Here is a 26,961-nt window from a genome sequence, read left to right as displayed (position 1 = left end):
CATTAGCACAACATGTGCGTTTTCCATTATATTACATTGGATGCTTTTCTTAAGCGTTTCCACAGCAGAAACGCATGTCTAAAAGCACTGCGGAAACGCTTAAAAAACGCAACGTGGGCACACAGCCTTAAGGCTATGTGCCAACGTAGCGTTTTTTAAACGCTCAGGAAACGGGTTCTCCTTCCCAGAAAACGCGCGTTTTAATGCGTTTTTTTCCGCACGTCTTTTGGACTATAGGAAATAGCCAAAAACGGGGACCTAAGCAGAAATTAATGAACATGCCGCGTTTTTTTTACCGCTAGGCGTTTCCTTAGCGGTAAAAAAACGCATCCATTGGCACAAAAAGGCCAAATTGCATTTAAATGAATGGGATGCTTCTTTTAAGCGTTTTTGATGCGGTTTGACCCCGAAAAACGCATCAAAAACGCTTAAAAACGCTACGTGGGCACACAGCCTAAAGACAATGGCACAAATAGTTTCATTTGTCAACCTGCCACGTCATGTGCTTCTCTCAGTCACTAAATAAAATTTTCCAGGGGACATCATTAAATCAATGGTTTGTGTGGATCTGGACAAAAGAAAACCTACAAGTTGACAAAAGTTCTCCTAAAAGAAAAATCACATCTGTAGAAATACACTGCTGTATCCAATTGAGCACATCTGGGACATCATGTCTCGCCCCATCCACCAACATCACATTGAACCAAAGACTGTCTAGGAGTTGACGAATGCTTTAGTCCAGGTCTGGGAGGAGATCCCTCAGGAGAACATTCACAACCTCATCAGGAGCATGCCCAGGCATTGTAGGGAGGCTTTACAGGCACATGGAGGCCACAATACTGAGCATCATTTTGACTTGTTTCCACTTTAATTTTGTCTTGTTTTGATTTTCATTTTGACTTATTTCCACTTTCATTTTGGGGCTCTCTCCAAATCCAGGCCTCCATTGGTTCAAAAATTTGATCTCCATTGATGACTTTTGTGTGATTATGTTGACAGCACATTCAACTTTGTACAGAACAAATTATTCAATGAGAATATTTCATTCATTTAGATCTAGGATGTGTTATTTGAGTGCTCCCTTTATTTTTTTGAGCAGTGTATATTGAACACTCAGATTATCGAGCATGCACATGTTAGAGTAAGCTAATGCAAGGATACCTCTGCTGAAGATTTATGTTCACTGAGGACAAATGGATTGGGCATGGTAAAATCCAACTGCCCGATGCTTCCTTACCCCAGAGGCGATTCAGGGCACCCCTACACACTAAAAGGTTGGCAGGTCATGTCTATCAAGGAGGAGGTTCAGCTGATATTCCTCCAATTTGCATGGCCAATTGAAGGCCACATTAACAGTCCCATGCTGGCAGGAGGCGGCGTCCTGTGGGTGCTAGGTGACAGCCCACCACAGGGAAATCAATGGGAAGGGGACTCCGCTCAGTGCTGAACGTTTTACAAAAGCCCAGGGCCCGCAGCCTCGCACTGCCAGGACACTCCCTCCTCCCAGCACGAGGCCTGCAGCATCCCCCCTTCTGACCCCGCCAGCCTCCTGCAGCAGCGACCCTGCCTCCTGTGACCCCGCGCTCCACCACAGACCACTCCTCTCTCGGTAAGCTACCGAAAAATCTGACTATAAGACACATCTTTTTTATTTTAAAAAAAAATAAAATTCCAATTTTCCTCCCCAAAATTTGTGGTCTGGTGCATCTTATTTTCCACAAAATATGGTAAACATTTTCTTGATGGAAAAATACAGTTTCTATTTTTTTCTCTACATACTACTTCTCATAATAGCATTAAAATGTACATTTTCACCTCTAAAATGCCCCAGTGACCACATCTGCCATCAAATAAATCTTTTTGGCAATGACTACAAATCGATATAACCTACTGGCAAATATTATACCAAAACGTGCACCTAGTATAAAGCATGTTCAATTGCAACAACATCTTACTGCCTGAAATAGGAAAATTAACTTTAGCGACCTCATGTTGGCGACAGCGTTTTCTGACACGTCGCGATCCCTTGCTATTTTACCAACTGCAGCACATAAAAAAAGGCTCATGAACACAAGAGGAGTATCAATGTAAGAGGGGAAAGAAACGTCCATTAAAAAAGGGGACAGGAGATCTGTGTCAAATTTCAGCTGTTTCCATTTCATGTTCAGACGAAACACAAAGAGTACAGCTGTTCAGATATGGGGACAGTAGATACAAAGTGATCCGCCTCATGTTCTTTTATATTACACCACAGCTGTCGCTTTAGAACCTATACATAGTGGGTAGAAAAAAAAACATCAAATCTACATTTCCAAAAATTATTTTTACTTCCTGTAGCTTAAATAGCACCAATATAAAGGTGGATAACACATTTAGAACAGATTATAATATATACACAATAATATGAGAAATATATATGTTAGGTCGCTTGTATTACAGACACTCAATGGGTTCATCCAACTAAAAGATTGGGAAATTAAAAAAAATAAAAAATGTTCCTTCTTTCTAGCCATCGTAAAGTGGATCTGCCATGGCACTTTACTGCACTATTTAAAGTAGCATCGGTCCAATAGGTCAGGGTTCCCCAACTCCAGTCCTCAAGGCCCACCAACAGATCATGTTTTCAGGATTTCCTTAGTATTGCTCAGGTGATAATTGCTTCACCAGAGCAATACAAAGGAAATCCTGAAAACATGATCTGTTGGTGGGCCTTGAGGACTAGAGTTGGGGAACCCTGTACTAGGTATATTAACCAAAAAGGCATAATATATTTTTATGCTGTTACAGAGCAGACTTATTCCAAATTATGGCTTATAGGAGAAGTCATCAAAAAATATATTTGACATATTTGGACATTAATTTACGAGTTTGGTGCATTCATGATGGGAGCACATTCCTCAAAAATATTCTGGCCTCCTACAATATGTGTTCAATGCATTTTCTGAGCACTCCTATTAGGTAAGAAACAAATACATATTACCTTTAAACATTGTTTTTGCATTTCTCCAGATCGAGGATCCCACTTATCAAAAGCACTATACATACCGTATATTAGCATTTTTGCAATTTACATAGAAATTTACATAGAAAATAACCAAATAAAGCTGGCCATACATGTTAGATTAACATTATGCCAAGTCGCCAGTTTCAAACGAAATGACTGACCATTTATGGTTGACTCCCTACCAGTAGATGTCATCCATGGAGAGAAGGATCAACATGTTAAATATCAACTCCCATTCCGTTTGCTCCCAGATAAGACTGGCAGTCGCTACCTCCCCCATACATGCTTAGTTTTGACAATCGTCCATGTGTACAGAGGAGTAGAGAGAAAACGTACTCGGTCAAAACAAGTGTTGGACTGACAGCAATCTGAAGCGTATGACCAACTTCCCTGGTTTCACAGCTTTCCTCCTGTTCATATCTGCCTTTGAGAACTTCAACCTACAACTGGCTGTGCCACCATATTACAACAAACAACTTGTGGAAACCAGCGCCAGTCTGTAAAATGAACACCGGTTCTGCTGTTTATTACCGCTTTTACAGAGTGGACAAAAACGCAATCAAAATGACCTCAAAATGACAGGAACACACAAACTTTAATTCATCTAGATAAACAAGGCCTGTTTGCCAAGGACTTTCCTCAATACACATGCTCTTATGTGGACTTGTTCAATCAGTTGGCCTATCCCAGAGGGCATATGGATAGCCAGTTCTGTATGAAATGGAGAAAAACACCCAAAACACAACCAAATGTACACAAGGCAGCTTATTCTCCTATGTCTAACCTGTGACCTCTCTTTAATATGTTTTCTCCAGAATGACCTTTTAGATTAGCCGCATCGCTAGATTTTATCCAATAAGTACTAGAACACCACCATTTAAGATAAAATTAATTCATAAATTTCTTTGCCATTTCTCTCCTGTTTGCAATTATAAATATATTTCCAATTATTATAATTTCCTAACGACCCTCCCCCACCCCACATCTCCAGGAGCAAGAAACTGTTTATAGAGAAACTTAAGTGTGAAAACTACACTTCCCCACACAAAAGACTTCCTTATCTGATAATTATGTTCCCAGTAATTTCAGTAAGAGTTCAGCTCCACACACAAGCAAGGTGGGCAATGCAAGCTGTAATGGAGAAGGTTCAAAAATGAGACATGGACTTTGTTAATGGATATAGGATGTCATGAGCACAAAAAACATGCCGGAGAAATAAAAGTTAAGCAGGGAGGACATAGCTGCCAAACATTGGATAGGGTTCTAATCTAGAGGAGCACAACCTGTTGTCTTGAAGCCACACAAGGCAGTCAATATCCATTTCGGTGACCCTCAATTATCTGGTCACAAAAATGCTTGTAGTGTCTGGTGGCTGCTCAAATGATTTTCAAATCTCAGGGAGAAAGAGTGACGGGTAGCACCATAGGAAAAGGTGAGTATTAGGCTGAGTTCACACGTGGCGTTTTTTTCGCGTTTCCGCTGCGGTTTTAACCGCGCGATTTTGCCGCGAAAAATAAGCATCCCATGCATTCCTGTGGGATTCCGCAATGCTGTGCTAATGCTGCGGTTTTTACCGCGGCAGAATCGCTTCGCGGTAAAAACCGCAGCATGCTCATGCAATCCCGCACCCATAGGAATGCATTGTTCCGCTTACTTCCCGCATGTGGCTGTGCACACCATGCGGAAAGTAAGCAGAACATTTGCGGATGGTACCCACGGTCCGGAGGAGAGGAGGCGGTCCTCCGGGCTTTGGGTACCATATCCCTGTAAAAAAATAGAATTTAAAATAAAAAATAGTTATTCTCACCTTCCGGCGTCCCGCGCAGCCTTCCCGCTTCTTTCCACGCTCTCGTTCCCAGTAATCCTTTGCGAAAATCCTCGCGATGACGTCCGTTCTCGTGGGATCGCGAAGTCTCGCGGTCATTCGCGCAACGACATCGCGATCCCGCAAGAACGGACGTCATCGCGGGCATTTTCGCAAAGGATCACTGGGAACGGCTGCGCGGGACGTCGGAAGGTAAGAATACCACCATTTTTTTTTTTGCATTTTATCTTTTACTACTGATGCTGCATAGGCGGCCTCAGTAGTAAAAAGTTGGTCACACTCGTCAAACACTATGTTTGACGAGTGTGACCAACCTGTCAATCAGTTCTCCAAGCGATGCTCCAGATCGCTTGGAAAACGCTAGCATTTTGCAAGCTAAATACGCTTGCAAAATGCTAGTTTTTCCGCGGGAAAATCGCGGGAATTTAAAATTCGATTTTCCCGCGGAATGGAATTCCGGAATTCTCGCGGTAATTTCCGCGAGAGTTCCGGTACGTGCGCACTAAGCCTTAATGGTACTCTCTGTGACCATATTTTTACAGAATGGGAGAGTCCAGACTCCTAAGTCGCCCAGAAAGAAGATGACTTGGAAAGAGTGGTTGTGCATCAATGCTGCCTTAATCACTGCAGTTTATAAGAGAAAGAAGAAGAAAAAGAAAAAAAAAAAAAAAAAAAATCAGACTTCAGGCTTAAGTGAGACACTGATAAGGAGAAAGAGGAATCAATGGACACCTCAATCTGGATGAAGGGGAACTTTATCCTTTTGATTGGCGTTGGTTCCATTTTAAAGGATTACAATCTGTTTGCTATTTATGGCATATATTTTCAATTAGACAAAACATCTAAAGAGGTAATGGCTCCTAACACTCAACCAACTTTTATTGTGGCCTTCAGGAATGGCCCTTAAGGCCCCGTCACACACAGCGATCACGGGGATCAGCGACCGGCCCCCCTGCCGGGTAATGCTGATCGTGCTCGATCGTCCTGGGCCATTTTTTATTGCTGGTCTCCCACTGGCCAGCACACTGCGTGTGGCAGCGAGAGACCAGCGATCGGAGATGCTGGACGCTGGTTTCTAATGTAAACATCAGGTATCCAGGAGCCGTGGCTCTTGGATACCCGCTGTTTACCTTGGAAACCGACGTACACACTGGTTTCCAGGGTAAACAGCGGGTATCCAGCAGGGCTGTGGAGTCGGAGCTCATTTTGGTGGAGTCGGTATAAAATGGACCGACTCCTAAAATATATAATAAATTGGGTACAGTAGTTCACTGCAGAATGTGCTGAATATTTTTTCATAGGAATTTGGGTAAGTTATGAAATGTCCTATAAATGGCTGTTCTATTCATGATCTAAGGCTACATTCACACACAGCGTTTTTGCGGATACGTTTTTCAGCTGCAAAAGCAGATCAGCTTTTTAAAAAAAAAACGCATCACCTGAAAGGTTTTTGAGCTCATAGATAATGTTTTCAATAGCAAAAGCAGATAAGAAAAACTCCGAACAAACTAACATGCTCATTCTTTGTGAGCCCAAAAACGGATCCTCACAAAACGTTGTGTCTGAATGTCATATCTTGAAACCCATTGACTGTGCTGGGATGCCCAGAGTCACTGCATTTTACTGCAAAAAAAAACAGATTCGCCAAATCGCTGTGTGTGAATCATGGCCGTAGCCAGCGAGGGGCAGGGGGGGCAGCTACTCCCCCTAGAAACAGGGGCACGCACCTATCAAAACTCACATGTAAGCTGCAGTGCTCCCATCCTGCACCAGCTCCAGACTGCAGGGGGCAATCTCCCCTCCTCTGTCCTGTCTTCTGCCATCTTCACCAGAGAGAGGAGGGGGAGGGGTGCCTGCCCTGCACAGAATCCGATTCCTGGGCCCCGAGTTGGAGAAAGTGAGAAAATGAAAGTACTACTGCTCATCTCTGTCACAGGAAGGTAACTAATGCTAATATTGTAGGTGATTATTATGCGCTCTCTGTAAAAGGAAGATCATAAAAAGACTCTCAAAAGACGCTTCATGTTTCTTAAAATGGATGCCTGCACACGTCACAGAGTGAACTATTTTGCCATCAATGTTCGATATGTTTGTGAAGAAATTGTTACCAAGACACTGGCAGTAAGAGATACTAAAGCTCATCACAGCAGCCAGTTTCTCCAGGCCTTAGTGGAAAAAGTTCTGCAAGATTGCGAACTCAAAAAAGAACAGGTTCTTGCTATTGTAACGGACAATGCTTCAAGCATAAGTACAATTAAACTGATGAAATGAGAGTAATGAACAACAGCTAGAAGAAAATTTAGGATTCCGTAGGTTTGAGATGGAAGGCCACAGTGCTGTTCATGTAACTGAGGAACAAACAGATATTACAACAGAAGAACAGCAAAATTATACTGTAGAAATAGGTTATCTTGTTGAAGCTGCTTCAAAACAGTTTCATATTCATCACATGCGCTGTATTGTGCACACGCTGCAGTTGGCAATAAGGGAGTCTGCAAGAGGGACATGCTAGAAATCTGATTGGAAAAGTGAGGAAATTGGTTATTGCCGCCAGAACCCCTAAAATTGCTTCCATCTTGAAAAGACGTGCTGGGAAAGGGGCAATTGTCGATCAAGCCACTTGGTGGGGCAGCACTTATTTAATGAATGAGCGATTGCTTGAACTAAAACCGTTTCTTATAGTTATGGCAAACCCTCAGGTAACCCTAAATGAAAGTCAATGGACACAGGTGGCTGAATTGAAGGAACTGCTTAATCACCCATTTACCGTGACTAAAAAAATACAAGCTGAGGATTTAACTCCTGGCATTTTCATAAGGGAGTGGAAGAACTTGCTATTTTGCCTGTCCCAAAGAGGAGGTTTAATCGCAGATGGCATTTCTGCTTCAATGAAATGGTGAGAGACACAGCTACTGGAAAATAAAAATTTTCTGGCAGCTGTTTATGTGGACCCAAGTCATCGTATACTGCTTGATGATCAACAGCTTACTAAAGGAAAAGAAGCTCTGACTGAGGTAGCAATTAGGATGAGTGGCCTACAGGAGGACTGCCAGGCGCAAGAGGACTCGTGTCCTGACAGTGCTACTGCTGCCATATCTTCATCATCAGATGAGTAGTTTGACTTTGACAAGTATTATGATGACATGGAGCAGGCAAAGCATTGCCGCAAGGAAAGATTTCACTCCGTCTCCTATAGCAAGCAGATTGACCATATTTCAGCTAAATGTTTCACTTGCTCTCAAAGAAATAGAAAAATTCAACCGTTCATCAAAACTGACTGTGCATGAGACAACTCCTTTATACCCAGAAATTGTTAGAGATGTTGCCCATGTGGTTATGGCTTTGCCTCCAACCCAAGTTAGTGTAGAGAGGTTGTTCTCTAGCCTCAAAATTATTAGGTCAGATTTGAGGTCATCTATGAAGGAGGATCTGATGGAGGCAATTCTATTTCTTAGAACAAATTCATAGACTGCCACTTACATAGTCTATTACATAGTGAATATATATATATATATATATATATATATATATATATATATATATATATATATATATATATATATATATATATATATATATATATATATATATATATATATATATACACACATACACCGGGTGAGTCATAAAGGACGGATGTATTTGAAGTGGCTATAACTCACCACCAGGTGGAGGTAGAGATGTGCGGGAGGCGGGGTTATGTTTGTGAGGTGAAAGCATTGTTTTTATTTTAGTTTCAGTTTAAGCTATGGTGCCGTGGACGATAGAACATCGCGTTTTTGCGTACGACAGTTTTGTCAAGAATAATGTGTGTATCACAGCCGTTCAGCGTGAGTTTCGGCGTCATTTCAATATTCACAGAAATCAAGCTGTTCCCGCTCGTAACACTATCCTACGTTGGGTTGAAGCACTCCGTACACGAGGTACACTAATGAACAAACGACCACCGGGGGCTCCACGAACGGCACGTACCCCTGAAAATGTGGAACGCGTCAGGCAAGCCATGCTGCGTAGTCCGAGTCGATCTGCTCGGAAACATTCTTTAGAACTTGCCCTCAGTAATCGTACAGTAAGGCGTATTTTGCATTTAGACCTGCATTTCCACCCCTATAAATTGGCCATTGTGCAACAGTTGGAGCGCGGGGATTACGCAGCGCGACTGAAGTTCGCACATGAGATGGAAGCAATTATTGAGCAAAACGACAACCTTATTTTATTCATGAGTGATGAAGCTCATTTCCATGTCAATGGCATGGTTAATCAGCAGAACTGCCGTTATTGGGCCTATGAAAATCCGAAAGAATTACATGAACGACCGCTGCACAGCCCTAAGGTAACGGTGTGGTGCGCTATGGGCAAATATGGCGTGATCGGTCCGTACTTTTTCGAAGGCGATAATGGCAATACTGTTACCGTGAACTCACAACGTTATATCGCCATGATAAATAACTTCTTTGTTCCTGAGTTACGACGGCAACATATCCCCATCTCTAGTGTGTGGTTTCAACAAGATGGGGCAACGGCCCACACAGCCGGAGCAACAATGAACGTTCTTCGCCCTCTCTTCCCTGGTCGCATCATTTCCAGGTTTGGCGATATTAATTGGCCTCCTAGGTCCCCAGACCTGTCCATGTGCGATTATTACTTATGGGGTCACCTCAAATCACGTGTATACAAGCTTAAGCCTCGATCATTACAAGAACTGAAGGAAGCTATTCGAGTGGAAGTTGCCCAAATCGACAGAGTTGTGTTGGAACGTGTTGATGCCAACTTCCAAGAACGCCTTTGGAAATGCATCACTGATAATGGCCACCACATGGCAGATGTTGTTTTCCACACTTGAATTTGTCAAATATTTGTCAGTATACGTAACCAAATCTGTGAATACATTTATATTTAATAAATATTTAACGATTTTATGATTAGTTTAAAAACGTCCGTCCTTTATGACTCACCCGGTATATACACACACATATACAGTCATGGCCAAAAGTATTGACACCCCTGCAATTCTGTCAGATAATATTCAGTTTCTTCCTGAAAATGATTGCAAACACAAATTCTTTGGTATTATTATCTTCATTTAATTTGTCTTAAATGAAAAAACACAAAAGAGAATGAAGCAAAAAGCAAAACATTGGTCATTTCACACAAAACTCCAAAAATGGGCCGGACAAAAGTATTGGCACCCTCAGCCTAATACTTGGATGCACAACCTTTAGCCAAAATAACTGCGACCAACCGCTTCCGGTAACCATCAATGAGTTTCTTACAATGCTCTGCTGGAATTTTAGACCATTATTCTTTGGCAAACTACTCCAGGTCCTTGATATTTGAAGGGTGCCTTCTCCAAACTGCCATTTTTAGATCTCTCCACAGGTGTTCTATGGGATTCAGGTCTGGACTCATTGCTGGCCACCTTAGAAGTCTCCAGTGCTTTCTCTCAAACCATTTTCTAGTGCTTTTTGAAGTGTGTTTTGGGTTATTGTCCTGCCGGAAGACCCATGACCTCTGAGGTAGACCCAGCTTTCTCACACTGGGCCCTAAATTATGCTGCAAAATTTGTTGGTAGTCTTCTGACTTCATAATGCCATGCACACGGTCAAGCAGTCCAGTGCCAGAGGCAGCAAAGCAACCCCAAAACATCAGGGAACCTCCACCATGTTTGACTGTAGGGACCGTGTACTTTTCTTTGAATGCCTCTTTTTTCTCCTGTAAACTCTATGTTGATGCTTTTGCCCTAAAAGCTCTACTTTTGTCTCATCTGACCAAAGAACATTCTTCCAAAATGTTTTAGGCTTTTTCAGGTAAGTTTTGGCAAACTCCAGCCTGGCTTTTTTATGTCTTGGGGTAAGAAGTGGAGTCTTCCTGGGTCTCCTACCATACAGTCCCTTTTCATTCAGATGCCGACGGATAGTACGGGTTGACACCGTTGTACCCTCGGACTGCAGGGCAGCTTGAACTTGTTTGGATGTTAGTGGAGGTTCTTTACCAACATCCGCACAATCTTGCGTTGAAATCTCTTGTCAATTTTTCTTTTCCGGCCACATCTAGGGAGGTTAGCCACAGTGCCATGGGCTTTAAACTTCTTGATGACACTGCGCACGGTAGACACAGGAACATTCAGGTCTTTGGAGATGGACTTGTAGCCTTGAGATTGCTCATGCTTCCTCACAATTTGGTTTCTCAAGTCCTCAGACAGTTCTTTGGTCTTCTTTCTTTTCTCCATGCTCAATGTGGTACACACAAGGACACAAGACAGAGGTTGAGTCAACTTTAATCCATGTCAACTGGATGCAAGTGTGATTTAGTTATTGCCAACACCTGTTAGGTGCCACAGGTAAGTTACAGGTGCTGTTAATTACACAAATTAGAGAAGCATCACATGATTTTTCGCACAGTGCCAATACTTTTGTCCACCCTCTTTTTGGTGTGGAATTATATCCAATTTGGCTTTAGGACAATTCTTGTTGTGTTTTTTCATTTAAGACAAATTAAATGAAGATAATAATACCAAAGAATTTGTGTTTGCAATCATTTTCAGGAAGAAACTGAGTATTATCTGACAGAATTGCAGGGGTGTCAATACTTTTGGCCATGACTGTATATATATATATATATATACACATATATACATACATACATACATACACACACACATACATACACACAGTCATATGTTAAAGTTTGGGCACCCCTATTAATGTTAAACTTTTTTCTTCAACAATTTTGGTTTTTGCAACAGCTATTTCAGTTTCATATATCTAATAACTGATGGACTCAGTTATATTTCTGGATTCAAATGAGGTTTATTGTACTAACAGAAAATGTGCAAACTGCATTTTAACAAAATTTGACCGGTGTAAAAGTATGGGCACCTCAACATAAAAGTGACATTAATATTTCGTAGATCCTCCTTTTGCAAAAATAACCGCCTCTAATCGCTTCCTGTAGCTATTAATGAGTTCCTGGCAGGGCTGTGGAGTCGGTAAGCCACAGTTGCGACTCCGACTCCTGGATTTTATCAGGCTCCGACTCCTTCATAAATGGCCAATTCATAACAACAAATTACTGTTGTAAAATATTAAACATCGTGCTTATTCAGTTTCTCACCATCATATAAGTAATCAGACCACTTAGAGCAAAAACTACATTTATTAGAATACAATTAGAATATAGCAAATAACTTTTACAAACTTTTCTAAACTGTAAGTAAATATGCAATAAACACTTTTATGCAGTTAATAAGAAGAAATCTATAAATTTGTCCTCAGAAAAAGTATTGCCTCTGTCAGATCCTCCTTCATGGATGCCCTCAAATCTGATCTAATTATTTTGAGAGCAGAGAACAACCTCTCTACACTAACTTGTGTTGGTGGCAAAGCAGTAACCACTCGGGCAACATCTCTGACAATGTCAGGATACAGAGGAATCGCTTGTTGCACTGTTATTTTTGATGAACGGTCAAATTTCTCAATTTCTTTTAGTGCACATGAAAAATTCTGCTGAAATGTACTGGCTGTGTTCCTTGATGGGGATGACTCTTCTTCTATGCGGGAACGCTTTGCACGGTCTTTGTGATCCAAATATTTTTCGAAATTAAATTCTTCATCAGTTGATGATGAGGGTGAAGATGTGGCAGGACGACCAAATTCTTCTTGTTCCTCCTGACTGTTCTGCAACCCTTTCATCCTTACTGCTATTTCAAACAGAGCTTCTTTTCCTTTACTTAGCTGTTGATCATCTAGAAGAATCCGATGCATTGGGTCTACATAAACAGCTGCCAAAAGAATGTTATTTTGTAATAGTAGCTCCTCTCTCCGTTTCATTGATGTAGCAATGCCACTTGCAATTAACCCTCCTCTTTGGGACAGGCGAAACATCAGGTTCTTCCACTCCTTTAAGAAAATACCTGGAGTTAAGTCCTCTGCTTGTAATTTTTTAGTCACTGTAAATGGGTGCTCTAGCAATTTTTCCAGCTCAGTCACCTGATTCCACTGACTTTCATTTAGCGTCAGTTGAGGGTTAGCCATGTCTACAAGAAAGGTTTTCAGTTCAACCAAGCGCTGAATCATTAAGTAAGTACTGCCCCATCGTGTGGCTTGATCAATAATTGCCCCTTTTCCAGCACGTCTCTTCAAAATTGAGTCAACTTTAGGAGTTCTGGCAACAGTAGCCAATTTTCTCACCTTGCCAATCAGTGCAGAAGCATGTCCTTCTTGCAGACTGTTTCTTATAGCCAGCTGTAGCGTATGCACAACACAGCGCATGTGATGAATGAAAGAAGATAGTGACAGTTTCAACAAGATCATCTAAACTATCATGTTGCTGTTCATCTGAAGCAACTTCAGTTTGCTCCTCAGTTACAATACTGTCTTCCTCTATTTCAAACATTTGTGTCTGTGGACCCAGAATGTTCTTCTAGCTGCTGGTCACCATCATTACTCTCATTCATTAGCTTAATAGTACTTATCATATTTGAAGCATTGTCAGTTACGACAGAAAGAACTTGCTCTTTTTTAAGTTCATAGTCTTGCAGAACCTTTTCCACCAAGACCTGGAGAAACTCACTGGTGTGATGAGCTTTGGTGTCTTATACTGCCAATGTCTTGGTAACTATTTCATTTTTGTCACAAACAAATCAGACATTGATGGCAAAATAGTTCACTCTGTGACGTGTGCAGGCATCCATTTTAAGAAACAGAAAGCGTCCCTTGAGAGTTTTTTTAAGTTCTTCCTTTTGTTTAAAAGCTTCTTCGATTACTAATTTTCTAATACGCTCTCTCTCCAGAGAAACACCAAGCTTGCGGGCCATTTCCCCATTCAGACACATAAAAGCTGGTCGTGAAAATGATGAAATAGGCACACTATCCTTTACAACAAGCTCTATGATCTGTTTTTAAATGTATCTACTGTCATTGTCACAATAACTTTGTCACTGACAAAATATCTTGCAACTGATGGCTGCAAAGTTCTCTGCTCCTTTGTTTGGCTGGAAGAGCTGGGCACTGGTTCATTGGTTTGGATGCAGTCTTTCTCATCCACTGCTTTCAGTACTTCTGGATGAAAGCGCTGTAAATGTCTCTAGATTAGAAGCTCTGGTAGGAGAATTTTTATCTTTGCCTGAATATGCACTCATCTTGGCTTCACAGCATTTGTTTTCGTCTGGATCATTTGTCATACACTGACAGACATAATGTTTTCTATCTTGAGTGATGGTGAAATGTTCAAATACAGCTGATTTAATGTGATGCTTCTTTGACATTCTCAGGTTTTTAATTCTGCATTCACAATCCAAATGACAATTGTTTTTCCTAAAAACAATTGTACAAAATTGCCAGGTCGTACAACTGATATAGTGGTCAGTAATACTGTTATTATTCCTCATGTACTCACAGTTAACTGATGCAAAGTTTGTTGAAAGGATAATACTTCTTACAGTCTTCCTCTTCTGAGTAGCAGGCAGCTGTGAGATGCTTGGAAGACGCACACCTAGTATGATCTAGTCTAGAGGAGGAGCTTTACTACTAAGAATTTGCAACACATTTTCACTTTCAGTTTCATACATTGTAAGTAGGGGGGTTGGGGCAGCATGAGGTTAACCAAGTATAAGATTAGATAAGGGCAGTGGAGAACAGTGACACACAAGAAGTAAGAAATGTCTATCTCCAGCAGAACTGCTTATCACTGTTGTTCATAGTTTGATAGAACATATATATTTGAGTAACATTTATAAAATTCATATGAAAGTTCAATTATGAAATATTAATACTTTTTTTTAAAGCTGGAGTCGGAGTCGGTACATTTCTACCGACTCCAACCAAAACTAACTCCGACTCCACGACTCCGACTCCACAGCCCTGGTTCCTGGATCCTGGATGAAGGTATTTGTGACCATTCCTGTTTACAAAAGAATTCCAGTTCAGTTAAGTTTTATGGTCGCCGAGCACGGACAGCCCGCTTCAAATCATACCACAGATGTTCAATGATATTCAGGTCTGGGGACTGGGATGGCCATTCCAGAACATTGTAATTGTTCCTCTGCATGAATGCCTGAGTAGATTTGGAGCGGTGTTTTGGATCATTGTCTTGATGAAATATCCATCCCCTGCGTAACTTCAACTCTGTCACTGATTCTTGCACAATATTGTCAAGAATCTGCTGATTCCGAGTTGAATCCATGCGACCCTCAACTTTAACAAGATTCCCGGTGCCGGCATTGGCCACATAGCCCCAAAGCATGATGGAACCTCCACCAAATTTTACTGTGGGTAGCTAGTGTTTTTCTTGGAATGCTGTGTTTTTTAGCCTCCATGCATAACGCCTTTTTGTATGACCAAACAACTCAATTTTTGTTTCATCAGTCCACAGGACCTTCTTCCAAAATGTAACTGGCTTGTCCAAATGTGCTTTTGCATACCTCAGGCGACTCTGTGGCGTGCTTGCAGAAATGGCTTCTTTCGCATCACTCTCCCATACAGCTTCTCCTTGGGCAAAGTGCGCTGTATTGTTGTCCGATGCACAGTGACACCATCTGCAGCAAGATGATGCTGCAGGTCTTTGGAGGTGGTCTGTGGATTGGTGAGAACAGTCAAGGACATTCTTCTTCTCTGCCTTTCTGATATTTTTCTTGGCCTGCCACTTCTGGGCTTAACAAGAACTGTACCTGTGTTCTTCCATTTCCTTACTATGTTCCTCACAGTGGAAACTGACAGGTTAAATCTCTCAGACAACTTTTTGTATCCTTCCCCTGAAAAGCTATGTTGATAATCTTTGTTTTCAGATCATTTGAGAGTTGTTTTGAGGAGCCCATGATGCCACTCTTCATAGGAGAATCAAATAGGAGAACTACTTGCAAGTGGCCACCTTAAATACCTTTTCTCATGATTTGATGCACCTGGCTATGAAGTTCAAAGCTCAATGAGGTTACAAAACCAATTTAGTGCTTCAGGAAGTCAGTAAAAAGTAGTTAGGAGTGTTCAAATCAAGAAAATGATAAGGGTGCCCATACTTTTGCACTGGTCAAATTTTGTTTAAATGCAGATTGCACATTTTCTGTTAGTACAATAAACCTCATTTGAATCTAGAAATATATTTGAGTCCATCAGTTATTAGATATACGAAACTGAAATAGCGGTTGCAAAAACCAAAATTGTTATAAAGAAAAAAGGTTAACATCAATAGGGGTGCCCAAACTTTAACATACGAGTGTGTGTGTGTGTGTGTGTGTGTGTGTGTGTGTATGTGTATATATATATATATATATATATATATATATATATATATATATATATATATATATATATATTTATTTTATAACGCTCTAAGCGTCAGTCTGAAGCCTTTATAGACTGCGCAAGGGCGACGCGCCTGCGCAGTCTGGCTCCACACAGAATGAGGCATCTAGCGGTGAGGAGTGTGTATGGCGTCGGAGATGGCAGTACGCATACACACTGCATACCACAATCTCGGGCACCATACTTACCTGACCGGGAGGAGCGTTGCCGCGGTGCTTCTCTTCGGCCGGAGCAGGAGTGCGGCCAGAATCGAGCATGCGCATAGTGCGATCCGGCACCATTTTACTGAAGACACATTTGCAGTGTGTCTTCAGCAATATGGCGTGGACAGCGCTATGGGCACGCGCGTACTCTGGCGCCACACTCCTCCCCCGTCCTCCAGCAGAACGTGACAGCGCTGGAGCACAGGAAAGAAGGGTGAGTATAAGACTGAGTCCACGTAGCGTTTAAGCGTTTCCGCAGAGTTTTTAAATGCGCGATTCTGCAGCGGAAACGCTTAAGAAAAGCATTCCATTCAATCATAATTAATTCTGCACATGATCCAATGGTGCGGTAAAAAAAAAACGCAGCATGTTCATTAATTTTGCGGAAACGCGTGCCATCAATTGTATAGGCAAAAACTCATAGGAAAACACATGCTAAAACGCTTGACAAATGCTTAAAAAAGCGTGTCAAAAACGCATGCGTTTTCCCGGGAAGAGAGTGTGCGTTTCTGCTCAGGAATATTCTGCTTAAGAAATGCTACGTGGGCACATAGCCTAAATTTTTTTTTCTTTGTATGTGTGTAGTTTATTAGGGTTAAGGGGGACCATGCATACCAGGATAGGCGGTGAAAGGTAGCATGCATACCAGGAAAGGGGGGTGAGGGGACCATGCATACCAGGAAAGGGGGGTGAGGGCACCATGCATACCAGGATTGGGGGGTGAGAGGACCATGCATATCAGGATTGGGGGGTGAGAGGACCATGCATACCAGGATTGGGGGGTCGGGGGGGTGAGAGGACCATGCATATCAGGATTGCATATCAGGGTGCCATGCACACCAGGATAGGAGCGGGGCAGCACATACCAGGATGGGAGACCATATATCAATAATAATGCTCGCCACCCAGGCGTAGAACGGGTTCATAGCATATGTGTAATCGATATTACATAGTGTATTACATATTTACAATTTAATACAGTTTTGTGTTCTAAAGTTGTATTCCAATATATATGTTCTATCTAAATATCTTGATTATTGTATCATAAGAATGATTAAATGTCTGATATTCACATTGTACTACAATAAATTTTTCACTTAAAATATAAGCAATATATGTGGGAGTTGGAGTCGGAGTAAGGGAAATGGAGGAGTCGGAGTCGCAGGTTTGGCTTACCGACTCCACAGCCCTGGTATCCAGGAGTCGCGCGGCTCTTAGATACCTGATGTTTACCTTGGAAACCAGCATGTACGCCGGTTTCCAAGGTAAACAGCGAGTATCCAAGAGCCGCGGCTCCTGGATACCCGATGTTTACATAAGAAACCAGCTTGCTCGCTGGTCCTCATCGCTGGAGGGGCTGTCTATGTGACAGCTCACCAGCGATCAGCCTAACGATGTCCCAGCGATCCCATCCATGTCAGATCATTGGTGGGATCGCTTGGACTTCGTTATGTGTAACGGGGCCTTTAGACTAAAAAGTTGTTCACCCCTGCTCTAAACCTCTGATTTATTATTAGTACATTGGTAAGTTCTGTGTTTCTGGTAAAAATACTCTACAAAAAGCTACACACTTAATTCCTTAATGACCTATGGTGCACATTTTCAAAATGGGTCACTAGAGAAAGTATGAAGCTGGCTCACCAGTTGAGCCTGCTTTATAGCAACAGCAGGCAGTTGCCAACCTCTGTTACATAGCTTAAGGCTGTGTACCCATGCAAGCGTTTTTACCGGCAAAAACGCTTAAAAACGCTTACAAGAAGCATCCCATTCATTTTAATGAATTCCGCACTTTTTGTGCACATTGATGCATTTTTTTCTGCGGAAAAAACGCATCATGCTCATTAATTTCGCTGCAAAATCCGCATTTCTAACTACCGTATAAGCCGACCCCCCCCTAATTTTGCCACAAAAAAACTGGGAAAACTTATTGACTCATGTATAAGCCGAGGGTGGTGCTGCACAAGGGTTAATGGTGGTCCAAAAAGATGTTCCAAGGATAAATACCCGCATATATTGCTGCACAAGGGTTAATGGTGTCCCAAGTAGATGCTCCATACATAAATACCCTCATATTCTGCACAAGGGTTAATGGTGGCCCAAGTAGAAGCTACATACATAAAATACCCCCCCCCCCCCCCATATGCTGCTTAAAAAAAAAAAAACATACCTCTCCGTCGCTGGGGGCCAGGCCCCCCGGCACTGGCTATATTTACCGTTCCCAGTTCCATCGCTGTCTTCCGGGTCCTGTGCAGTGACATTAGCAGAGGGCGCGCACTGACTACGTCATTGTGCCCTCCGCTAAATGTCACAGCCAGAGGACCTGGAGACAGCAATGGAACAGGGAGCGGTAAGTATTGCTCTGCTCCCCAGTCATACTCACAACTCCCCTCCTGGCGCCCGGTCTCTTCATCCCGTTTCCAGCATGATGTCGGCATCCCGGGCTGTTCCTGCATTCAGCGGTCACGTGGTACCGCTCATTAAATATGCGCATATTCATGAGTTTAATGAGCGATACCACGTGACCACTGAATGCAGGAACAGCTGGGACACTGAGATCATGGGGGAAGCAGGGGGGCAGCAGAGACCATGCCAGGAGGGGGGAGTATGGTCTCTGACACCCCCCACTCCCCCTCCGACCCCCGTATATGACTCGTGTATAAGCGAGGAGGATGCTCCTGTAAAAAAACTCATAACAATCACGCAAAAAATGCGCATTTTTCCTGGGAAGGAGTCTGTTTTTTTCTGCATACATGGGTACATAGCTTAAAGGGATATTTCCTCCAAGATCCTATCTCAATATGTAGTAGGTGTAATAATATTAGCAAATACCTCAAATTAGAAATGCCAGAATTATCACAGTAAGACATCAGATCAGGACTCTAAAAACAAGCCCTCAAACAGCTCCATTGATTTAAAAATAACAAAAAAAAAAATAACAAAATCTTTTGGGGGCCACAATTTCAGAATTTTATTTTACCAATGAAAAAATTAAAACAACGTTTGGAATAGCTATAAACCTAATGACCTGAGGAATGTCTATAGATAATTTTTCCACACAATGAACACCATCAACACAAAAACAAATAATGGTGGAATTGGGGTTAAATTGTTTTCACCATTTTACAGCACTTGGATTTTTTTCCCAGTTTTTTTGCACTGCACTGTATGGTAAAATACCGTAAATGGTGGCAACAACAATGTGTCCCACAAAAAACAAACTCTCAAACCTGCGTGGACAGAAATATAAAAAAAAATTACCGTATGGCTTTTGGACCAAGGGGAGGGGGGAAAAAATTAAGGTGAAAACTCAAAATATTTAAGGGTTTAAAATAATACTTTCAAAACAGAACAAAAATTTCTACAGCCCTTGACATCTCGTGGAGTAGGACACTCGCCAATTCAGCACCTGTTTCCATGAACAGTGTTTGGTTTTTAACATAGTTCACACAAAGACGTGGCATTTTAGTAGTGCTGCCCCATACTACACTAAAGTGCATTGTAGAAGATTTTGGAATAAGGGCAGACGTCAAAGAATAGATTCCCATTCTCCTTAATAAAATACAAATGGTCTCTCCTATAATCTACATAATAGACCGATGTATCATTGAGATCTAGGTTACCAAACTCACCTAAACATAAAATTACATAGCGCCAATATCACCAGTAAAAGTAAGACCTTGAGGTTCTTTATTCACAATCCTTAAATGGGCTGTCCAGTAAAAAAAAGTCATCACCTATCCACAAAATAGGTGATAACTTGCCGATTGGTGGAAGCACTGATTGGCAGACATGGAAATTTTTATCCCCATTACAAAATGGTGGGATAAGATCAAATGCCCGATCGCCACACCATTCATTCTCTATAGAGCTACAGGAAAATGTAGAGCGCAGCGCTCAGCAGCCCTATAGGGAATGAATGTAGAAGCGATCAAGTGCATAGATGATCCATTCCAACAGGGATAAAAGTCCCCCATTTTACAGGGAAGTGGGAAGCATGGGGGGATTGGATTTTGGAATACATCTGCACAAAAAATATTTGCAATTGAAAGTCTGGAAACCACTAACCCTGCCTACAATGACAAACATGAAATAAGACAAATTAAAGGGGTACTCCAGGGAAAAGAAAAATTATCCAAATGCTTATACCTTCATGAACTATTAGGATAACATGAACAGTGCTGTTTTACATCTTTACAGTAGCTGTAATTCTGTGACTCTGGAGATGCTCCTTGGTGCTCCCCCTCCCTTATGTCACACATTGGGGGCGTGTTCTGCTCCTGGCTGCTAGCCCCGATATTAATCTGGTCACATTCAGCCCGATATCACAGGGAGTAGCCTGCTCTATGATCTAGGACTGCAGTTAAGGAGATATTATGGGGCTAGCTGCTGCTAGCAGTGGGGAGAAGGACACGCCCTCTGATATCAGAGTAAATACAAACTGATGGTATCAGGGGGCTGGCTGCTGCTAGCAGCCAGGACCAGGCCATGCCCCCTGATGTGTGACATAACATCCCATAAGGGAAGGGGAGCACCAAGGAGCAGCACCAGCGTCACAGAATTACAGCTATTGCGAGGATGAAACACAGCACTACTCAGGTTATCCCAATAGTTTATATGCAAATTGCCTCTTCAGAAAGAAAGAGGACTTTTACTCTACAGCGCCACCTATTGGTAGTAGCGATCCTACAAGTCACAATCAACCCTTTAACGAGTCTTGTAGTATGACTTAGGATACAAGCCAAATCAGAATCTCAATTTGCAGACACGGTGTTTCAAGCTGTTGGCTCTCGTCAGTGCAAAGTATGAGATCTGATTTGGCAAGGTGAGAGGCTCTGGACTAGGGTCTAAGAAGTAAGGTTTCTCCTTGCGGAGAGTGACATGCCAGCTGTGGCTTGTCAAGGTAAGGAGACTTATTCGCCGTGCAATGCTCCTCTGGGAAAATAATATGCAAATTGCCTCTTCAGAAAGAAAGAGGACTTTTACTCTACAGCGCCACCTATTGGTAGTAGCGATCCTACAAGTCACAATCAACCCTTTAACGAGTCTTGTAGTATGACTTAGGATACAAGCCAAATCAGAATCTCAATTTGCAGACACGGTGTTTCAAGCTGTTGGCTCTCGTCAGTGCAAAGTATGAGATCTGATTTGGCAAGGTGAGAGGCTCTGGACTAGGGTCTAAGAAGTAAGGTTTCTCCTTGCGGAGAGTGACATGCCAGCTGTGGCTTGTCAAGGTAAGGAGACTTATTCGCCGTGCAATGCTCCTCTGGGAAAATAATATGCAAATTGCCTCTTCAGAAAGAAAGAGGACTTTTACTCTACAGCGCCACCTATTGGTAGTAGCGATCCTAGGCCAATAGTTTATGAAAGTATCAACATTACAATCAATTTTGATCTCCTCTTTTACATTAGAAAACAGGTACAAATGAAAAACATGCAGGGGGTACCAAAAAAAAAAAAAAAACAACACCAAAAAAAAAAAAAAAAAAAAAGACAAATACAACAATGAATTGGTCGCTTAAAGCCCATCTATAAAGTTTCTACAAAAAACAGCAACTGCAAGTATCAGCGGCATAAAATGAAACATTAGTGTAAAGCAACACAACACTGCCATCCAGTGGTCAAGATATCAAGAAATAAGAGTGTTGCTAGGCTTGAGAAATGCCAACAAACATACGTATGGCAGAACAGAGGCATGGGAACAGTTGACTACTGAAACTATAAAAAATATACAATTTTCAAGATCTCGAATAAACGCCCATGCGAGCGTGGGAAGGAATTGGTTAATTCACAGCTGGAAGAAAGTAGTCCTGGAAAATTACAACACATGCTTTAGCCCTTTCTAAAATTTCACACCAGTATTCTCCAGCAGCATGGACCAAAGCTACGCAATACAGAAATAAAACGATCATGCCCTCCGCTTGTTTTTTCACCTGCTGTATTCCGTCAGACAGCGAGCGACATGCTCTAGGGAATAGGAATATCTATTGCACATGTTAAAATAAAAGGCCTGCTGATACCAGTGAATGAAACAATGGCACACAATGGGCTTTGTATGACTTGGTGGGAAAGCAAGGCTAAGTCTGCAAAAATCCAAGGCACATTTTCAGGGTAGGTACACAAACAGAAAACACATTGGGGCAGATTATTACAGTCTTCTATCTACAGCACATGTGCAGAAGATGCACCAAGTTTATGACAGTGAGGCACACCGATACATATGATGAATCTTAAGCCCTCATGCACATTAGCCTAATATCTGCTGCACCTGCTGATATCGGCGGGTTCAGTCATAACACTAATGTGTATGGGGGGCACCAGTCAGAGAGATGTCAATTGGACATGTCTGACGATATCGGACTGCCAATCACTTTGTTCGCCCGGGGATGACCTGACGGCTTCCTCAAACACAGGAGTACTCAGCACGAACGAGTGCCCCTGTGTAAGGCCGGGTCACACTTGCAAGAAACTAGCACGAGTCTCACATCTCAAAACCCAGCAATGGCGCCGGCACTTGGACCGGAGCACTCAGCTGCATAGAAATACATGCAGCCTCACACTCCGGTCCCGAGTGCCGGGTGTGAGAATCGTGCGAGTTTCTTGCAAGTGTGACCCCGGCCTAAGGCAGAGACGGGCAAGACCGTGGTCAACCTGACCGTCGATCAGCTAGAAGTAATCTAATGTGTATTGGGGCTTTTAGACACTCTAAACATTTTTTGTATTCCTAAATGCAGCTGTCCAGCATGGGAGTGGCAATTAATTGGCTTCAAAAAGGCAGTCAGTACTTTTGATGGACCACGGCACTTCTCTTGCTGCGCAATTGGTTCCGATCAGTTACCATAGCAGTAGGGAACCTTCTGAAGGATTAAAAAAAAAAAATTGTAGCCATTTTCTAAGACTTGGAACTTTATTTTTCCATTGATTGACCTTTATTATGTGTGACTTTTTATTTTGCTTGGTAAGCTTATTTGGTTTGAAGGTGCCATGTCACCTTGGAGGAGCACATGAGGTACCAGAACAACAAAAACCCCCATATCTGAACTCATTTTACAAACTACAGTCCCCAATGAATTCATTTAGGGGTGCAGTGATCATATTCGCACAACATGTGTCTCACACAATTTTATACAATTGAGAGGTGAAGACAGAATAAATTCCCTTTTTCCCACTAAAATGCTTTAGCCACAAGTTTTTATTTTTTTACAACAAACAGAGGTCCATTTTTTCCAGTGTGCCCCAATACCCTACATATAAATCAGGAAATATTTTTCAGGCACAGTGCAAAGCTCAGAAGGCAAGGAGCGCCAGATTTTACTGTTATGGTTTGCAGGTGCCATGACCCACTGGGAGAATCCTTGAGGTACCAGAACAGCAGAACCCCCTAAAATTGACCCCATTTTACAAGCTACACCTCTCAAATTCATCTAGGGGTGCAGTGATCATATTGACACCACGGGTGTGTCACAGAATTGTATACCATTGGGCAGTGAAGAAAAAATAACCCCATTTTCACCACCAAAATTTTGTTTTAGCCAAAGATTTTACATTTTCACACAAGAAGTGGGTAAAATGGCAGCAAAAATTGTCCCAAAATTTCTAATGAACAAGGCAATACCCCTTATGTGGCTGTACAGTTCAACTTAGCCATGCGGAGAGACTGGAGGTACAGAGCGCAGATCATCCTAGAACTGTCTGCGGACTCAGCATACAGAGCCCCTAACTGCTGGAAGAGCAGATTCCCCCCTCAAATGACCTCCTTTGGGAAATTATACCCCTTTGGGAATTGGGTCACCGAAGCAACAATCGACCTCTTGTGATGACATCGCTGGGGCACCGATCGGCAAGAAGAGTGACCTCCCTCCCTCTGCATACCTGCTAAATGCTGCAATCAACATTGATCGCAGCATTTAGCGGGTAAAGTGCTGGGAGCAGTGCAGGCTGTTAGAATGTTGACACCTGCTGACAATTACCCTCTGCACGGGAGATTGCCATGATGTACATATTCTGCAAATGTCGGGAAGGTGTTAAAGGAGGTGAAAGTATGAGTCTAAAGAAGTCACAGTGGCTGGTGTGAAACTTGCAACATTACTTATTTTGTTGTTTAATAAAAATTCTGAGAGATATATTTATCTTTTTAATTTTAATTCATTTTTACAAAAATGATATCAAGTGCAGAACAACATCTACAATTAAAGTGTTATAAACAAATGCTAAATTAATCTTGAAACTAACATTTTTAGGAACTTCAGAATGACAAATACTGATTCTAATCAAACTTAGTTCCTTGAGCGGCTCACTTAGAAAGTCTTGGCTGGCTTTACGTTTGGGAACTAGGCTCCTTGGGAAATCAATCACATCTTACAGCACAATGAATAGAAGCCAGGAGGATTTGCACTCCTGTACTGCCAGCTGAATTCTCATATATCCTCTATGCTTTGGTCCATTAGCTTGTATCCTTATGGTCTTAACAGTGCTCAAGTAACTGGTTGGAAGGAACACTGTTGACAAGACACTTATGTTCAGTGTGAGCTTACTTCACAAATTCTCGCTTTGTCACTCTTACTGCTCCTATATCGTTTAGTAGGCAAAGAAATTGCAGAGACAAAAGGATACGAGACTAATTCCACATTGGGCTGTGCCAGGCAGTTGGCATTATTTAGAGTGATAATGTGATTACTGATTGTTCAGTGGTTACAGCTTCAATGGCCACCACAAATGTACGTCCACATTATACAGACCAAGATTACGATTTTATTACTGCATTGTTGCTGTCATTTGATATTCCATTTTCAATAAAGTCTTTTGTCAGGAAAAACCATGGAAATAGTCAAAAAATTCACAGTTTACTTTTGCATGTGAAATGCGAACATCCAAAGAAACTATGAAACTGGAGTATTCCCTTTATGTGTGTGTTCACGCAATATCTAAATGTTAAGAAAAAAAAACAAAAAAAAAAACGGTGTCTTTTTTAGGTTGCTTCTGCCTGGAATCAGCCTCAAACAGAGCCGCTGAAGTGCCCCATGAAATGAACATTAGACACAGCAAGATGAAAGCGACATTGCTGTGCACAAGTTCTGTCTTATGCTGTTTCTTTTACAATGCGTACGGAAAGTATTCAGACTCCTTTCAATTTTTCACTCTGTTTCATTGCAGCCATTTGGTAAATTCAAAAAAGTTATTTTTTTTTCTCAGTAATGTACACTCTGCACTCCATCTTGACTGAAAAAAAAAAAAAAAAAAACCATGTAGATATTTTTGTAAATCTATTCTATTATTTCTAAACACTTTTTCGGTGATTCCTTTGTATCCCCGTTCATACTGCACCCATACACACAAATGATACACCATTTGAAAGGTAAACTTGCCCCTTTCAGTGAGAAAATAGCCAAACAAACCACACATCCAAAATTTGCTCACAAAATACAGTTTAAACATTAATTTTCATAAACCTGCAGTAAGGAAAAATGACCTGCAGGTGACACCACACTAACCCAAAGCACACTACCACAAAGCTGCTTACAGACATCACAAACAAATCCAAACATGTGCCTTGGGAGGCTTTCCAGCTTGCCCACGTGCTTGCCCAGCCTATTTCAGGCACATTGGAGGATTGCACACTTCACTGCAGGTGAGGCACATATGCAAACACATTTGTAAACAAACTGCTTTTTCGCTGACTACTTCGCCCCACACACAACAAATGATACACCATTTGAAAGGTAAACTTGCCCCCTTCAGCAAGAAAAGAGCCAAAAAAAACCACACATTCACGATTTTATCACTAAATACAGTTTAAACATTCATTTTCATAAACCTGCAGAAAGAAACAATGACCTGCAGGTGGCACTTCAACCGGAAGGCATTTTTTGGCCTCTACTTACCAAACCAATTTTTTGTATTACCAATCTACATATATAAATATTATAGAAAAGAAGCGGGCGGCACCGCCGTTACCGTGCTTGGATCCGTGGCTTGCAGCAGGCAGTGAGCTCACATCCAGGATTCCCGGGTGCTTGACCTCGTAGCAATCAACTTGTGTATTCCAGGCAGAAAAAGGTCACACTCTGCGGGGTAGTTGTGAATCTTTATTGGCACATAATTACATGTCACGTCGGGGATGTGATAGCAAGAGTGACGTCAGCCTTTTGACACTCTTGCTATCACATCCCCGACGTGACATGTAATTATGTGCCAATAAAGATTCACAACTACCCCGCAGAGTGCGACTTTTTTCTGCCTGGACTACATATATAAATACCTGGGTGTTCATCATCTCATGAAATACATTTACATTTGACCAGCTTGCTTTTTCTGAAACTGCCTGCGCCCCCGACGACCAATGTGTGAAAATTTCACGTGGGCCAAGCTAGCTTATTTAAAAAGAAAAACTGAAATATCACATGGTCATAAGTATTCCGACCCTTTGCTCAGTATTGAGTAGGATCACCCTTTTCAGCTAGTACAGCCTTGATTCTTCTTGGGAATGATGCAATAAATTTTTCACACCTGAATTTGGGGATCCTCTTCCATTCCTCCTTGCAGATCCTCCCCAATTCCCTCAGGTTGGATGGTGAACGTTGGTGAACAGCCATTTTCAGGTTTCTCCAGAGATGCTCAATTGGGTTTAGGTCAGGG

The 26,961-nt window shown here is 41.9% G+C and overlaps 1 long non-coding RNA gene across 2 annotated transcripts in view; it reads right to left on the bottom strand.

The window, feature by feature from the left end:
• Positions 1-1,631: 1,631 nt before the first annotated feature.
• LOC141072868 (uncharacterized) overlaps positions 1,632-26,961 on the bottom strand; it is a 123,041-nt gene continuing 97,711 nt past the window's right edge. Inside the window, exon 4 of one of the 2 annotated variants that reach the window (XR_012226884.1) lies at positions 1,632-2,269. This is a non-coding gene — a long non-coding RNA (uncharacterized lncRNA). Of the gene's footprint in view, positions 2,270-18,495; positions 25,546-26,961 lie in introns of those variants that run through there. The other variant, XR_012226885.1, reaches the window with a different exon arrangement.

The sequence above is a fragment of the Dendrobates tinctorius genome, unplaced genomic scaffold (assembly GCF_039654945.1).
Source record: "Dendrobates tinctorius isolate UK_male_01 unplaced genomic scaffold, ASM3965494v1 ptg000292l, whole genome shotgun sequence".
NCBI lineage: Eukaryota > Metazoa > Chordata > Amphibia > Anura > Dendrobatidae > Dendrobates > Dendrobates tinctorius.
Note: the sequence above shows the minus strand (reverse complement) of the source record. Positions and strands in the feature narration are given on the sequence as shown.